Genomic DNA, 19,262 nt, shown 5'->3' on the forward strand with positions numbered 1-19,262 from the left:
AAAATGATTTTCTATTTTACATGATAATTTGTGAGAAACAGTCCTTAAATCATTTAATATATGTAATTAATACTTTCCAAATATGAACATTTTAAATGTTCTGTTATCACCAAGATATTGTTTTAAAAGTATTTTCACATCATTAAACTTCCTCAATTTAATATCACAGTTGAATAGTCATGTGTAATTGAGTTAATTCAAAACTAATTCAATTTAAAAACAACTTCTTATAACAAAAGGGAGCTCCCCCTTGGTGACTCTACTATGGTAATTAATTTTTTTCTTCTGTGTGGGTTTTAGTGTTGTATTTGGGCAATCCAAAAATTCAATGGCTCAAACATTTTAACATATCTAAACATACTTCCTTCTGCACTGGGAATTCTTTTATCCTAAGGTCCAGATGTCTACATTTATACTAACTAGTATTTTAATATATTTGAGTTTCACATCTAAGAAATATCTTACTTGTCTCTTGTTGCGAAGCATAGAAACTTGACTCTATTAGGAAGGTTTAAATCAGGTCCAAAGATGATTATTGTATATAAATACTACCTTGAATATTTATCATCAGAGATTAAAGGTATTTAATTTTAAATGAAATACAAAAAAGTCCATTGTCCCAAGAAGTATACCTTTTAATTTTAAATAATTCATTTATATTAGTTTTCTATTTTTACAAAAGCAAGCAAAAATTATCTGTCTCTCTGTCTTCTCTCTTTATCTCTCTCTCTCATCTAACTATCCATCTATTTTTGTTATTTAAAACTTTTTATTTTTAATTTTGTGGATACCTAGTGTGTGTGTATGTGTGTCTGTGTGTGTGTATATGTGTATGTGTAGACAGATAGATAGATAGATAGATAGATAAATAGATATTTATGGGGTACATAACTTTCTATCTTTGTAGTGTTTACAAAGGCAAGTAAAATTATCTCTCTGTGGCCGGGTGCGGTGGCTCACCTCTGTAATCCCAGCAATTTGGGAGGCCAAGGTGAGTGGATCACTTGAGCTCAGGAGTTCCAGACCAGCCTGGGCAACATGGTGAAACCCAGTCTCTACTAAAATGCAAAAATTAGCCGGGTGTGGTGGCTCATGCCTGTAATCCCAGCTACTCAGGAGGCTGAGATGGGAGAATCACCTGAACCTGGGAGGCGGAGGTTGCACTGAGCCAAGATGTCGCCACTGCACTCCGGCCTGGACAAACAGCGAGACTCCATCTCAAAAACACCACAAACAAACAAAGTTCTCTCTCTGTCTCTCTCTCCTATCTATCTATCCCTCTGTCTCTCTATCTACCTATTTATCATCTGTCTGTCTACCTATCCATGTGTCACCTATCAGTACTTCATCTTGAATTCATTGAAACTTTATTTCATGATTCACTGACGTTGCTTCAATGTTTATGTTTATCATTGTAGTCAGTAGTTTGACGATATAGATTTTACAATTTGTTTATGACTGGCAGTTTCTTTATGAATGACATTGGCCATCAAGTTCATTCTTAACACTTGGGAAATTAATGTGTAAAGATGCAATATACCAAGCCTGTGTTGTGGATGGCAGTGCATGTGTATGTGTAATATGAGACTGATAACCCAGCTATTTCTACCCTGAATAGAATGGAATGTTGATGAACAATTCTTTTTTTTGAAACAGAGTCTCACTTTTGTCGCCCAGGCTGGAGTGCAATGGCGCAATATCAGCTCATTGGTAACCTCCACCTCCTGGGTTCAAGCAATTCTCCTGCCTCAGCCTCCTGAGTAGCTGGGATTACAGGTATCTGCCACCACTTCCAGCTAACTTTTGTATTTTTAGTAGAGATGAGGTCTCACCATGTTCGCCAGGCTCTTCTGGAAGTCCTGACCTTGTGGTCCACCTGCCTCGGCCTCCCAAAGTGCTGGGATTACAGGCATGAGCCGGCCTGGCAGATGAACAATTCTTCTTGTTACACAAGTACCAGTAAGGCAGTGAAAATGACCCTGGGTTCTGATTTTTGTTTTTACCATCTTTGTGGCCTTAAGAAAGCATTTCACTCTCTTTTGGCCCTCAGTATTATCACCAGTGCTGAGAGGCTATTGATCCTGTTCTCTTATAACAACAAGAATCTCTACATTTCTCTACACACACACACACACACACACACTCAGTGCTGATTTGTGCATATGGCCAGTCATTTGTTTTACACTGTTATTTGGTTTTTCACTTGTCAGCTTCTTTGCTGAAACTATCACGAATTTCCCACCTCCTGCTCTAAGCTCTGCATTTGCTAATATCAGGTCCTGCACATGGCTTTCCTTCACTGGCCAGCTTGGCTTCTCGTTTTCTGTCAACAATGATGCTTCCTAATTTCCACAGTTATTGAGTTGCCTGAGTATTTTCTTCAGAATGTGCCTATGCCATTCCAAAGAAAGAGACATGTTGACAAATGTTCAAAGGTGTCAATCAGTAAAGTGATAATTGAAAATGCTGAAAGGTGGCAATTGGGATAAGATGCCAATGCCCCAGGCGAAAAGACCCGCCAGTCAATGTGATGTGGCCACTGATATGTGGAAGCACGTGGAAGCGTGAGTCATTTCTCTAACAAAGAACGCAGCAACATGAAATGGAAGATAAGAAGGTCTGAAAGCAGGGAACTACAAGAGAGATAATATCACACATTAAACTCAAAACAAAAGGCTTGGCACAATTCTGTGGGTTTCCTAAAAAGTCTTGTTTTTCTGAAAATCATTTTACATTTTTAGCATCCCCCAGACGACATAGCACAAAATGGTTGTTTCAAAATATTTGTTGATTTACCTAATGAATAATGAATAATTGAATGAATAAATAAATATGTCACCTGGACAGAAGTTTAAGGAAGAGTTCCTCAAACAGCAAGTTTCAAGTGATCATATTTTAATATAAACAATAAATGCACACAATTAATTTGCAAGACGACTCAAATTAAAGAATGCAGTTCACAAACTAGCAATCAGTCATGCAGCTTGCAAAACATATTGGTTACCAGTAAAGTATGATTGATAATATAATTCTTCAAGACACTGCATTTAAAATGAATTCTGAACAAGATTCCAAATGAAGACTAAGTGTACTGGTGAAAGAATCTAACTATTCATGAAAGAATGTGAGTGAATTGCCCCCAAAATATACAACAATTATCAAAGGGGAAAAATGAGTAAGTCAAATTGAACAAGATTTGGAAAGAACAAAACTGGTAAACTGGACTAAAATTGAAGAAAATATTTTTAGTGATCTACGGGTAATTACATAGTCCAGTAACTTAGTAAATAGGACATTTGAATTTAATATTAGAAATTCATTGTGAATATTTATTTAGAATAATATATTATAAAATATATACTGCCCTGATCAAATGATTCCCATGATATTTTTAGAAATATGTCAAATAATCTTATAGATGTATTTATATGCCAAATTATTCCTACCTGACTTGTTCTAATTTAGGGGTAGAGAAAATTAAAACAGATAAGCAAGACCACTTACAGAGGTATGAGCATCCAGAATATCTGGAAATGCTGTTTGTTTTCTGCTTATCCCCATTATTCAATATTCAAGTCACCCATATTTTCAAAACTTCAGTAGAATGTGTTGCTTGCTGCATTGATGGCGTTTAGCTTTAGGCACTGCTGTAATAATTTTCTGTATTATTTGTCTTTTAATGGGCACCACAAAACAATTCACATTAATTAGTGTCATTTTAATTTATTTCACCATTTATCAACTCTACTATTTGTTTGACCCAAACTAGGTACTCATGAAACATAATTCTGACTGGGATTATTACCATTTCCAGCTTAGTCTTATAACTGTGTTGATATACACTCAACTTAAATAAAAAGTTTCAAGATTTTACCAGTAGCAGTAGCTGCATTGGAAACAAACAAACAAAATAACAAATTGCAGCCCAGAATTCCTAGAGACACTACCATATTTTATACTATTTTGAAGAGTCAAAATACTCAAGAAAATAGAGCAGAGATATGAACTGTATGTAGTAAAGGAATCTGAGAAGACCACATGCATAGTGCATGAGGGGCTTAGCATAATTCCCAGGCCACTATAGGACCAAGACTTGATAATAGAGATGTAAACTGGTTCAATTAAATGTTTTCTTCTCCATATCATCTTATTTTTATGAAAATATATACTTCTTATATAAAAGAAATACTATTTTGTAATATTTGTGAATAATATTTCAAAGTAGACATGGAAGAATAATCACACCAGCTGCTGTTAGTAGGTTGTTGCTTTCCTTCCATATTAAACTCTATTTTGGTCTATGTATGTCATGAGCCTATTCATTCTGCATGTAAAATTTGTAGTCCTTTAATGCACTTGTAGTTTAAGCATGTCCTAACAACGTAATTTTGTTTAAAAATCAGATTTAAAGTTATCTAATACTTTAGTGAGCTTGTGACTTCCACTTACTTATGCATTACACCACAATGAGCCTAAAGTTTATTGCCACAGTTTAACTAGTAATATGTGCCATTTTCAGATATATATTTTCTTACCACATGCTCTCCAGCAATAAGTGTTATCCAATTAAATGGTTATATTTTAAAAATGGTGTTTAATCTAATGTGCATCTATTTGATTATTAGTTTACTGAACATTTTATTTTGCTATTATTTTTTGGTGAAAATTGAAAATTTGTGTTGCATTTTTTAAAAGTTTAATTGGGAAGCATATATTTTGCTTGTGCATTTGAAACGTAGGTGTTTACACTATGATTATCAGCTATTTATTTGCCAAAATTGTTGCAAAAGATAAAAAGAAAATTGAATATTTTACCTTTTAACATGTTCTATTTTTATCAATATTGTAAATATTTTCCTTTGTGATTTCCTCTTATAATTTAACATTTAATTCTTTCACTGTTTGTGTAGGTAAAATGTTCTACATATGTTTTATTTCTACCTTATTAATTTTATTATTCAAATCACTAGTTTATTTAGTTTGAGGTCTATTCGACCAATGAGAACAGGAAGAAGCTTGTCAAAGTCACAGAACAGTCGTGTTTCTCTTAGTTTATCATTGTTATTCTAACAGGATTCTGGTTTATACATTTTGTTGCCATCCTATTTATTACGTAAACATTCCTGAGTGATTAGTCACTGTGGATTGGACATTTTGTCAATTTCAACTAACCCTATTTGTCTTGATCAAAGCCTTTTTCTTACATCCTTCTTTGTCTGCAACTCATTTGCCAGTTGTGCACTGTTTATGTGTTCTTCAGCCACATCGTTGTCAACTTTTGTTTTAAAATTCATCCTAAATTTTGTTTTACATCTGTCTTTACAATGCAGTATTTATTTGTGTTTAATATCTCAAATTAATCTGAGCATCAAAGGGGAATTTAGCCAGCTTATGATCATTCTCAGAAGTGATGCGTTTGGTTTTTTGCTTTGTTTGGCGGCATTGATTATTTCACCCATCTTGCATGTTTGTCTCCTTTGGATTTTGGTGTAAGATTTTTCCTGTCTCCACCGACTGTAGGGAGAGGTGCTTATTTGCATTCTTTTGCTTTATTTTATTTGTTTTTTTGTGTCGGGAGAAAGAGCTTATGATTTGCAGTTTGGGGACAAACACTGGGAAGGTGTTTTCCTGCCTCTTGTCTTGATGGCGGGATTACAGTAACTTTAGCAAGTAAGAATGACATGATGCCTCCACCTTGTTTCTCAATTGTTGAATTACACTATAGGTGAAAATGTCTCCCATATTCTATAAATGGCTTTATTATAAATTCTAAGGGGTGTGGCGCTGTGAGTGTTCCTTATTTCTGTTTTCCTATTACCCTTTAGTCTACACAGCAGTATTTCAACTTTCCTTCCCTCTCCTTATATCTCTAGCTCTGAGTTCACACCCTAAATTCTAGCTGATGCACTTACTGTTTACATCGTAGAAGTATCCTGAAATCATCAAATAAATGTCTAACTGCCTGTGATTACACAATGACCTTCTCCCTGCACGCTTTTCCTTCTTCTTTGCTGGTTTGGGTAAGCATCTTCCCCTAGGGCATAAGGCAGCTCTCCACTTCACCCTGTACCATATCACCTTTAACATTCTCAGAGACCTTACACTTTTGAATCGCATTCTCCAAGTCTGGTCTTTTCAAAGACTCCTGCTGTATTCATTCTATCCTATCAGCTTTTATATAAAATAGAAAAACAGAACAGCTTAAAAATAAAAAAAAGGAAAACTAAACCAAACCTCGACTTCACAACACCCTGCAGCTACTACCTTAAAATATCTCCACTTTCACACCCAGACTTCTTGTTGACACTATTCTCTCATCTTGACAACTCTGCTCACTCTGTCACACAATTGAGCATCTGCCTTTTTACTTCTCCAGCACCAGTTCTTTATCCTGGATAAGCCTCCCTCCCATTTCAGTGAAATTACATTTCCTTAATTAAAAGCGTAGTTTTGGAGGAGAGGGACAAACATAACCCCAGCTGTGTCATTTACCTCTTGTCTCATAAAAGGTGGGGTAACAGATGACCCTAGAACACAAGAGCTTTTTGCAACAAGGTTTATTCCCTGTGGACCACAGATTGGCTGCTTGTTGCTGCTTTAGGTTGAGCGGAACTGGGAATATCTGCTTCAAGTCTGCACAGCAAGTCTGGCTGTGCTGAGATTCTGCTGCGCGTGGGGCTCAGGTTTGCTTCTCATATGTTCATTCTGTGGCTCAGGCTGAAGGGGCAGTAACTACTCGGAAGGAACTCCTCCAGGCAGGAGGTTGAGATGCGAGAGAGCAAGCTCACCAGAACAAGCCCACACAAGTTTCTCCCGGTGCCAAGGCCACTGGCAGCCATTTTTTCCTGACATTAGAGAAATCCCGCTAGAGAGAATAACACATATACACAAAAGTCAGGAATTAAATACAGTGCTCCCGGCATCAAGATGCTGGTTCCAGTTATACCGGAGGCCCAGACACAATGACAGTTTATTTAATGTTGCTAATGCGTCTCTTGGTTCGATTACGATATTTCGATCAAGTTCTCTCACTGACATCTGTTGGCATAAATACAGTCACACTCTCGTTTACAGCATCCTGGGTTTTGATGACGTCATATTATATTGAAACTGTGCTATCTGTCTTAGCAGTGTCTTTCAGTCCAGCCTTTAGTTTTTTAGTCTCATGGAAAAAAAATGGCAATAAGAATGATACCATCTTCTTAAAAAAAATCCTCCTCTGGCTCTCAAAACTGCTCTCATTCTTGCGTCTCACGTTCCTCTTCCTCGATTTCATTTGTGGGCTCCTCTATCTAAGGCTGCAAAATTAACATTGACGTACTTTGGGTTTCTGCTTTAGTCAAACCTAATACCTCATTTTAGACACTCTCCCTATCAAATTGTATACATTTCTGTATTTCTAGTACCATGTAAATGAAGATGTATCTAGAATCAATATTTTCAATCCAAATTTTTTTCTAAATGTCAGATCCATATGCATAACTTATCTCTGGACATCTGTAGGCATATATACTTAACATACTTTTTCATCCATGAAAATTTAATTTTTCATCACACCAAAATTAAATTCATTTCATCCCTCAAACTGCTTCCACTTCCTTCCCTGCCTCCTTCATGTAATGAAAGTCACCATCATTCACAAACTTGGGTATGTTTTAGTTAATTTTCTGTTTCAGGTTATTCCTGTTTTTTGCATGGATTATTGCAGCAGTATCTTCATTCGCTTTACTGACTTCAGTTTAATATATGACAAACTATACTCCATATTGCACTCAGAATTACCTATTATGCCAATAACATGATGATGCTTAACTCTCAAGAGAATTCTCCAGTGCCTCCCTTTGCTGTTAGGATGAAGTTCAAACTTCTTATGACGCTTGCTGAGGTCATTGTGGATGAGTTGGTTTCTGCTGATCTTTACACTGCTTCCCCCATCACTATTCACCAGCACTCTATCCATGCTTAAGCTCTACTGAATATGCATCAATTTCTTAGATGCAGAATGCTTTATCTTGTCTCAAGTCTTTCAGGAACATTTACCTCTCATTGCAAAATATCAATTCCCTTTTCCTTCCACCCGCCCTTTTGCCTTGATAATAGTTCATATTGCACTGCAACATTAAAGCCCTCTAGCAAAGAAATACAAAGACTTGTCTTTTTATTGGTTGAAAATAGGAACAAATACCATTCACAGAGATTAAAAAATATATTATTTATCAACCTTTGATGCCCTAGCAATTGAAATTTCCACATTTATGTATTTCTTTATGGAAAAATTTGGTGTGTAACTCTTCATTCAGGCTACTGCAGATATCATTACCACTAAAGAATTGATTGAGAATGCCCTCAAACCCTGGTTAAGTCTTCTCATGCTGCTATAACAAAATATGTAAGACCAGGATATTTGTAAACAACAATAATTTATTGTAAACAATAATAATTTATTGCTCACAGCTCTGGAGGCTGGGAAGTCCAAGATCAAGGTGCCAATAGAGCTGGTGTCTGATAAGAGCTCATTCCCTGCTTCAAAGATAGTGCCTTCTAGCTATGCCTTTACATGATGGAAGGGGTGAGCAAGCCTTGTTTATAAGGGAGAAAATCCCAGTTTTGAAGGCAGACGCTTATGACCTAATCACCTCCAAAAGGTGCCTATAATACTATCATCTTGGGGGTTAGTTTGCCAAATGTGTTTTGGGGGGAACATAAATATTTAGACCATAGTACCTCCCATTAACTAATTTCTTAACATTAGTTACTAGTAAGTTAATTTATATATATATAAATAAATAACTTATGATAAACATAAGTTTATGTTATTTTATATATGTGTAATTTAAATAACTTGTGTTTACCATCAGAGAATCTAGGAGATGGGTACTTTTCCATCTTCTATACTTTACTCAGTTTTGAGAAAGAGAAAATGAATTTACTCGATTTGTAATTTTCAAGGAAAGAAACATTATGAAGTAATAATTTGGAAAAGTGCTTCCAAACATGAAAGCATATTTAAAGTCAATCCGAGTAGAGTTTTTTTCAAAGAAGAGTTCAATTAATCATGCATTATGACGTAGCAATTACAGAGAGTACTAAGAACATATGGCATCGTTTCTTACGTGCTGCTATAATTGTAGATATTTTACATGTAGATCATCATAAGTATGGTAGCTGTCATTATTTTTGAAAATGTGCCCTCTTCCTATGAGGTATTAAGACTACTGATCTAGACCACTAAGGATATACCCATAGTCCAACAAATTAGGCTAACTTAGCTTGCTGCAGAAACGGAAAATACATCCACCCATAGTCCAACAAATTAGGCTAACTTAGCTTGCTGCAGAAAGGGAAAATACATCCACCCATAGTCCAACAAATTAGGCTAACTTAGCTTGCTGCAGAAAGGGAAAATACATCCCAAGGCAACTGTGGCGACATCTCAAAAAAGAGATTTGGGAGGAGCGTTTTATAGAATTCAGGCTTATGCTGAATAATCCTTGGGAGAACAGAAAGATATGCCTGGTTTTGAATTGAATTCTTCTTGTAAGCAGAGGGAATTCAGAAAGAGTTTATCTTGAACGTTTTATCTAAGAGGAAGAGCCATTAAAACAGGCCTGATGTTATCATTGATTAAAAAAGCAACCATCATCCACATTAGGTAAAATTCAAGTGGTTCAATCATTTTTTAATTGCATTTGTCCTTGTCCTGTTGCAAACATGCTTACAGTATGGCCTTATTTGAATGCTGTTTGTATTCAGTTTGGGACTACCATGTTCTGGTTGCCAGCAGGGCTGTTTTTAATTTTCTCAGAAGTGATCTCAGACCCTCCACACCAATACCAGGTTGGCCATGAGTCTTGCTCAAATCAGTGGGTTATGAGTAGAAGTGACATGTGAGTTATGAAAAAAAAAACTTTCAGACCACCGTCTTGCCCACCACATCTCTCTTTTTCCTTCACTGTGAAACCTGTGATGCTGCAGACAGGGGTTGTTTCTCCAACTGGGTCCTAGCATGATGGTAACAAGGAGCAAAATCATGATCCACATTAAAGGACTTAAAATTTCTGTATTCAACCAACTTTTGCACTAGGAAGCTGCTGAAATATAAGGGCTATCGGGGCCTGTTATATTATCGAGCCTAAGCTGTATGACATATATATTTATCAGAACAATTTCTTATCTAATTAAAATCACTCTATGAAAAATTGCCTAATTTACATTTCCTGTTACCTTCAAAATAGTTACTGGCTAGCAAACTGATTTGTCGTTATACTTATTATAGATTCATCTCTTGTGCATAGAATCTGTAAATGATATATAAAACTAGATTTATAACTTATTAATTTATAATGATAAATATGACAAGATTAGTCTCTCAACAATGTGTGTCTTTTATAAAGAAATATCGTCGCTGAGAGGCCAAGAAGAACTCACATTCTTATTGTGTGTGCTTACTGATCTTACAGGCAAATTCATAAGGGAAGATAAACCATTATTTTAAAAAAAATTGTAAAATATAGGATCATTGTACAATAATTTAGATAAATCAAATGTTGATTTGTATTAGGCTAAGGTATAATTATCTTTACTATTGAAAGAGTTCAGCAGGAGTGGAATACTCAAAGTTCCATGGTTCCTTCTATCCTGGGCAGCTCATGATTGGATATTGGCCACAACATTTGCAGTTAAATAGAATATTAGGATTGTGATATAAATTATCACCTATTTATTCATATTTTTATATACATGTGTAAAAATTTGGATGTTCAAATCTTAATTTTTCACTTGGCGGTGTGATGACAAAATATAAATTCATGCACTATTGGAAACATATTTTCCTAATGTCTTCATACATGAATTGCTAGTTTTCTTAATGGTGACATTAAATCCTCATAAAATGATTGGGTATCTTTCACCATCTCCTTCCTTTGTGCATACATAAAGTACATCTCCTGGGACCACTGAACATGGATTCTTTGTGAAATGAAGCTTTTCAGTGAGGCAGTTAAAAAACATTATTACCATCCAAGCAGATGGAACATCAGTAATTTGGTACTAATCAGCTCAACTGGTTTTACAGAATTTCTGCCTTTAATGTTCTGTGCCTTCATTGTGTATGATTTACATCTAAGCTGAAAGGAGCTTCAAAGGCTGGCAGCTATCAATAGCTGGCTGATGCTATCTCCTCATCATTAGTCTTTCCATCGCCAAGTGGTCTTTGGATCAGGTGACCGAGAATAGCTATTGAAAACAGCGCACCTGTAAACTGTTCTTTTTCCACCGTGAGCCAGATTAAGACTTTGCAGAATAAATGGGGCACTGTATGTTTCAGACCACCAAGTGACCACACCATTATTCTATCCGCCATCAAGGATAAGCGAGACAGATAAAGATATAATGCTCCAGATAGAGTCACTTTCATCCAGGAAGAAGGTACCAGACACATAAAGACTGGTTCAGCTATGGATTAAGTATCGGAGAGTTTTTTCACCCATGTGTTATCTATAGTTTTAATATGGTAAAGATTTTGTTTTGTTTTCAAAAGTTCTTGAAGAAATATACCAAAGGAAGTCCTTCAAAAATAGTATCACCTAAACCGAATGCTAGGCTTTGGGAAAGTTGCTGTTTTATTTTCTTGGAGTTTCATTTCAAGATGTTGTATTCCCCAATGTGATTACATTGAACAGATGTTCAATAGTTTATCCAGTTTCTTTTAAATGCCTGAATTGAAACATTTTATCCACGCTAAACTTCTCTAATTTCCTTTCAACTCCAAAAGTGGAATTTGCATAAAGTAGGATCCCAAAGGAGTTTTGATTCTGTGATCTAATGCCACGCTGTTTTTGTTTAATTTAGCTACCGTTTCTAAAGCCACGGCAAGAAGCAACTAGGATATTGATTCATAAATGGTAAAAAGTACAATGCTTTTCTTTCCAGTCTTACTTTTGTAAGTACTTCTCTAAAGGAAGTGGAGTTAAATTACTTCTAAACAAATACCAAAAATAGCTATGACTTTGTAATGTGATATCAATCTGATAAACAGAGACAAGCTAGCTTCTTCATTCGATAAATAAAATATAATTTCTTTTAGAGCTAAGAAATATTTGTCATTTATATCATAAAGTAAATCTCAAAACAAAAGTTACTTACAAAATCGTTGCTTTTGTATCACTTTTCACTGTTGATTTGATATCCATAGTTAAATGCCCGTAAAGCACCAAAATTCCACTCTGTTTGAATAGGAAGTATACCTATTCATAATTGGGTGCCAAAATGTAGCCCTTACAGTCCTAAGAAACAGATGCCAGAAAACTGGCTTCTACAGAGATAACAGCAAGTGTATTTGTTTTGTTTTTATGGGTTAAGAGGCAGGGAAAGGGAATTCATAAAACATACTAAACTTGTCTTGCTTTTTATGATCACGCTGAAATAACCTGCTAGGATTCAACACAGCACTGCTGTGGACAAATGTGCTTCAGTTGTGCATGGTGGTCAGAGAACCTGAATTCATGTTTAATAGGCTCCTGCAGCCTACACGCTCATATAGCAGTGCAACATATTTGAATACTACATGACGAGTGAGTTTTAAAACTTTTTAAATATGAAAAACCTCAAATGTATGTAAAAATAAAGAACACAGGATAATGAACCCAGATGTACTCATCCGTCTGTATCAAAAGCTTTAAATTCCCTGTTCAATTTCATGTCAGCTACACCCTTCATTCTCTTCTTCTAAACCCATATAACTTTAAAAGAAATCCCAATATCATTTCATCCTATTTATATCTATTTTAACATCTACTTCTAGGTGATAAAGATTTTAACAAGAATAATTCACTATACAATTATTCTGTAAAAAAATTACTTACAATCATGTATTATCTAATCAGTGTTTAAATTCCCTTGTTTTCCCTATGGATACTTTCATTTAACAGATTCTTTGTTTGAATCAGAATTCAAAAAAGCCATATAGTATCATTGATTGGTGTGACTCAAGTCTCTTTTATCCTGCAGTTTCCTCCTTGTTGACATTGCTTTCCTTTGTCATGCATTTGTGAATGACAATGAGTAATTTATCCCATAGAGTTTGCCACAGTCTAAATTGTTCTGACTTTATTTATTGATGTCATTTTTATGTTCTCTACCTCTTGTTTTTCTGTAAATTAATAGATGCTTGATCAGAGTAGTGTTTGATTTGATTTGATTTTTTTGAGTGGAGAAGACTGTTTCATCAGTAATTACTTCTATCAGGAAATAGATAATACCTTATTGATGACATGGTGACCATTTTTATTTTTTTGTATTTTTGCCCCTTTGACTTTACTAACACTACGAAATCTGGTGAAAACTTTATGTTTCAGTTTTTGAAGTCTTGCCACAGAAGTGAAAGCTATAAAATAACTAGATAATTAATTCAATCTACAATTAGAGGCACATCATGTATTAAGCACCATTCTCCTTGAAAGAGAAGAGGGGAAGGATAAAGCAGAGTCCTTTCAATTAAGGAGCACATGGTTCAGTGGTATGAAGATACATGTAAACCAAAATTCCAGCATTACATGGTATTTGTGAAAGGTGTGAATCTATGCAAGATGATGTGACTCTTTGTCTGTAAAAGAATTGAGTGCAGAAATCTCATCCAGAGAAAAGGTCTTACATAGAAATGAAGAAATAGTACAGCAAGCATACCTCATGTGACTCAATCATAGAGTTACCATGTGATCTACTAAATGAGACATTTATCTAGGAAACTCTAGAGAACAACAGTACTTTGTGTTAAATTGGAAAAAGAGACATGATCAAATATATGTTTTGAAAAGAAAATTCTGCTATGAAAATGCCAGAATTATTGCATTGAGAGAGAATTGGCAAAATTGAAAGGAGAAAAGCTACTCAAGAAGCTATTCAATACAGACATTGATTAGATATGTGTTAAAAGCATATAATTTAGTGGAAGCAGGTGGAATATCTGAATTCAAATTCAAGTTGCTTCCAGGCTTCAGACTCTGCCCAAAGTACAGCTCTTAGACCACGTTACCCCTTAGCATCTGAGTTGTCTTATCAGTAAACTGAAGACAACTGTATTTCTCAAGAGGGATCTGGTTTCAATGGACAACAAGCCCAATTCAAACTTGCACAAGAACAGGGGAATTCATTGTGTCTTGTAAAATAATGTTCAAGAGAATACCTGAAGAAACTTGACCTAGGAACTTCACTTGTCAGCAGGGACTGGCATTTCTCCATCTCAGCTCTGTTCACATCTATGTGAGCCCCACCTTAACGTAGTGATATTTATGGAGCAGACCTCTGGATCTCCAGGATGACATCCTCACCAAGTCCAATAGAAAAGGGAGAGACATTGTTCTCTAAGTGTATCAATACAAGTTTTGGGGTGGATCCCATTGGCCTAAATGGGATTAGTTACACATCCCTGCACCAATCCCCTTGGCTGGTAGACAGGGACTTACAGATTTACTTAAACTATAGCCACCTTCAACAATATGGTTGAAATTCACTCTTTATTAAATAAAGACTGAACTAAGGAACTATCTACTTCAAAAAAAAAAATAGGGCATTACCATGAAACAAATGAGGAACAAATGCTTGACAATAAAGTTGCAAATGTCCAGTATCAGAAAATGAAAACTACCTATTAAGTCAGAACCCTCATATTATTCTGTCGTACTCTCTTGGCTTGCCCCTTCCTTTTTTTTCCTCTGGCCATTGCTGGCTGGGACAACCAGGATGCAAAGGCACTGTCTGACAGCTCTTGCCTCAGCTCAGGGACTGCGGTAGATAGGCTATGTGTCATTCCAATCCTCCTCAGGAAAAGAATCACTGCCCATGTGCCAGAGGTGTAGTTAGCTAGCAGATTCCATCTGCTAATTCTTTCCAGGTCCACTTCAGCCTTTTTGCCAGTCGCTTTTTTATTTTATTTTATTTTATTTTATTTTATTTTATTTATTTATTTATTTTTGAGACAGAGCCTTGTTCTGGCTGGAGTGCAGTGGCGCGATCTCGTCTCACTGCAACCTCCACTTCCTGGGCTCAAGCAATTCTTTTGCCTCAGCCTCCCAAGTAGCTGGAATTACAGGTGTGCACCACCATGTCCAGTTAATTTTTTGTATTTTTAGTAGAGATGGGGTTTCACCATGTTGGCCAGGATGGTCTCGATCTCTTGACCTCATGATCCACCCGCCTCAGCCTCCCAAAGTTCTGGGATTACAGGCATGAGCCACTGCACCCTGGCCAGTCACATTTTTATCCATGTGTCCCCTGGTCAATTATTGGGCAAGGTAGTGCTGTCCAGGTCATACTTTTTTTGAGTCGTTAATAGCAAGGTGGTAATATAACAACCCAGTCATTTCTGCCCTAATGAGCACTCTGGCTCAGAACTCCAGGGACTCCTCAGTCTTACAGCCTTTCTTGGCTAACTTCATTTCCCTTCTTTTACCCCATTTATGTTATTCCTTGACAAATCCTTTACATGCACAATGCCCTCCCCATGTCTGTTTCCCAAACAGCTCAGCTTGAACAGAGATTTTCTGCTCCATATTGGAAGACATACAAGAGCCCACCCAGTCATTTCAGTAAGTGCACACCCGGAAATGCAAGAGAGTCAACAATGGCTGTGGTCGGTGATGGATGGGAAGTGTTAAAGGCATTCTTTCCTGCTCTGTGTCTGTGATGGACAACTTGGAGCTATATTCCACATGGGTTCTCAAAGGGTTCACAGTTTGATATTCAGTTGCACGAAAAATAATCAGCCTACTCTTCCTAGTGCCTCAACTTTCGTTTCCTGTGAAAGCATGCAGATGCTTGTCTCTAGCTCAGCTCTTTGAGGAGATCCAAATTAAAATACTGGCTGCTCCAGTTACATAGCTTGTGGGGCCAAGGGCAAAATAAAATGCAGGTTCCCTTGCTCAAAAAAATATTCATAATTTAAAGACAGCAACAGCACACCATTAAACCAAAGAGCTCTTCTAGTGCCCAGGCACAGGTCACCCTGCTATGAAGCTAGCCCCGAACAACACAGAAGGTAATATGAATACACTGAGACATACAGACTTTTGATCTGTATTTTCTCTCGATGTCTACATACCATGTCATTGCTCAGGAAGCAGTAAACTGGGGAAATACTGACCAACCCTTATAGGATTATAAGCATGTTATAAATGTGCTTCATAGGGAATCTATCTTCAAAGTAAATTTAAGCTGTGAATGTAATTAGTTTAATTAAAATATATTGGAATATGTACAATAGTCACTTTTTCACTTTTTGTGTAGTAAGGTATGGAGAATATTTTTAGGACAAATGCTTCCACTCTTTTTGTAAGCCTACTATGTGACATTTCTTTGTAGATGAAACACTGCAAGAAGCTGAGGAGTTCTGTCTAGTCATGTTTTATTTTGCCTTTGGAAATCGGGAGGCTGGTTGCAGCAGGGTTTTGGGGCAATGCAGAGAAGGGAAGGTTAGCAGAAAGGTAAACTCTGAATGGCTGCTATAAAGCCAAGGAAAGGGAACAAGTCAGCAATGAAGCTGATTCCTGACTGAGGATCCAGCTAGGTGGGAGCACATGTAATTTGAAACACTTGGCACACTCAAGTGGGATTTAATGCATTTGCTTGTGCGGTTGTTTGCTTGCTTGTCATTGCTCAACCCCTATGTTGATAAGCAGAGAATATGGATGCTTCCACACATTCATGCATTTGATTTACTTTGGCAGGTACAGTGAAATAACACAAATTAGGATGCTAGGGTATATCAATGAGATATCTACCCTCCTATGTTTGTTGCAGCACTGTTTACAATAGCTAAGATTTGGAACCAACCTAAGTGTCCATCATCAAATAATGGATAAAGAAAATATGGTTCATATACACAATGGAGTACTATTCAGCCATAAAAAAGAATGAGATTCAGTCATTTGCAACATGTTTGGAACTGGAGAGCATTATGTTAAGTGAACTAAGCCAGGCACATAAAGACAAATGTCACATGTTATCACTTATTTTGGGGATTTAAATTTCAAAACAATTGAACTCATGGAGATAGAGAATAGAGAAATGGTTACTAGAGGCTGGGAAGGGAAATGAGGGGCTGAGGGAGGCAAGGATGGTTAATGGGTACAAAAAATAGCAAGAATCAATAAAACCTATTATTTGATAGCACAACGGGGGACTATAGTCAATAATAACTTAATTGTACATTTTAAAATCACATAAAGAGTGCAATTGGATTGTTTGTAACACAAAGGATAAATGTTGGAAGGGGTGGATACTCCCTTTATCCTGATCTGAGTATTATGCATTGTGTGCCTGTATCAAACACATCTCATGTACCCTATAAATATATACACCTACCAGGTACACACACAAAATTAAAAATTTAAATTTAAATTAAAAAAAAAGATGATGGGGCTGGGCGCGGTGGCTCATGCCTGTAATCCCAGCACTTTGAGAGGCCGAAGCAGGTGGATCATGAGGTCAAGAGATCGAGATCGTCTGGCCAACATGGTAAAACCCCGTCTCTACTAAAAACACAAAAATTAGCTGGGTGTGGTGATGCGTGCCTGTAGTCCTAGCTACTCAGGAGGCTGAGGCAGGAGAATCGCTTGAGCCCAGAGAGGCGGAGGGTGCAGTGAGCCGAGATTGTGCCACTGCACTGTGGCCTGGTGACTGAGCGAGACTCCATCTCAAAAAAAAAAAAAAAAAAAAAGATGATGATGTTAGGAATAGTTGAAGCAATGAAACCTCAGGCCAGGCAATAACATTCAGAAGAGAAGTAAAAGACAGTCACGAAAGTAGAGTAGACCAGCAATCCATAAGGCCAGATATCATATTTGTTGTGTACAAAATATAATTCAGGTATTGGCAGTGATTCAGGTGGAGGAAACTTTAGGGACGATTTAAAAAATGTTGGGAGGGGCTTGGCATTCTGAAGAATCAGTGGCAAATAAGTTTCAAGAATAAACAAGTAAAATGGGTGTGAAAGACGAGATTTTGATAAAAGGCACATTTAAAATTCTGTGTGGAGAAGCTTTGATAGCAATCTTGCCATCACCTTTTTTTGGAAATACAAATAATACAAAACAATGAGTGGCTTTAACTCCACGGACTGTGATAGAAGCTGCATTCTGAGAAGAGATTCAAGTATCAGGTAAGTCCATGAGAAAGAAGAAAATTCTGTGGAGAAATCAGGTTGTCTTCACCGGAAAAGTAAAAACCAAACCAGTAAAAATGTTTGGTAAAAATAATAGCTGTCGTATTTGAGGCAATATCAAAGAAGGAAAGAGTGAAATAGAAAACAGCAAAGGAAAAAGAAAAGAAATATTTTAAATTTTAACCAAAGAAATTAAGGATAGAAGCCAGGCTAGAATTATCTGGCCTTGAGATCCTAAGAAGGATTTTGATGCCAGGTTGCTTTTTGCAAAAACTGGATGTGACCTGAGGTCACTGCCCATCCTGTCTTCTCACCTGTCTCTAAGTCCTGAGGCCAGAACGTGCTACTATTTTTATGTTGTTCTGCAATCAGCAAATCTTTATTGAGTACTTCTCCTTTATCAAGTTCTATCTAGTTTGAGAATATAGCATGACACAGCTCCTGCTTCAAGGATTTTACAGCCTCTTGTGGGAGATAAACAAGTAAACAAGCTAGGAATAGTCAGCATGGCAAATGCTATAGTTGGCAAAATGAAACATGCCTTGGGAACACAGAGGCAGGAACAAACCCCATCGGGGCAATCAGCACAGCTCCTCCCAGAATTAAAGTCTGTGTGAGCTCTGAAGGTTAAGTAGAGCCAGCGAGGTCAGTGGCAGAATCTCTTGGCTGGAGAAAGTATAATTTTACACATCTGGAGATAGTTGTAGGAGGCCTTAGAGATGAGATTGTGGCATCCTGGGGACTTTATGTGGCTCAGGACGACTAGAGTCCTTGTGAAAGAAAGATGATGGCATAACATAATGGAAAGATATGAAAAACAGAGAGCTTATGCAGGACTTTCCTTACCAGGAGGTGGAATTTTAACTTTGTTCTGCACAAAAGAGGTTTTAAGCGAGGAAGTGAATAATGAAGTTTGGATTTTCAGTGTATTCTGAATATTGAGAAGGATCCATTTTACATGTGTACTGAGAGCATTTAGATGCCATTTGTCTTAAGCCAGGATGCCTGCTCTGAGATAGACAGGGGTAGACAGCAGGAGACAGATTTGAGAGACAGTGGCAGGGTTCTTACCTATTTGGAAAGGGTTGTTTGTATGCTGTTGTGT

This window comes from Nomascus leucogenys, chromosome 5 (genome assembly GCF_006542625.1).
Source record: "Nomascus leucogenys isolate Asia chromosome 5, Asia_NLE_v1, whole genome shotgun sequence".
Classification (NCBI taxonomy): Eukaryota; Metazoa; Chordata; class Mammalia; order Primates; family Hylobatidae; genus Nomascus; species Nomascus leucogenys.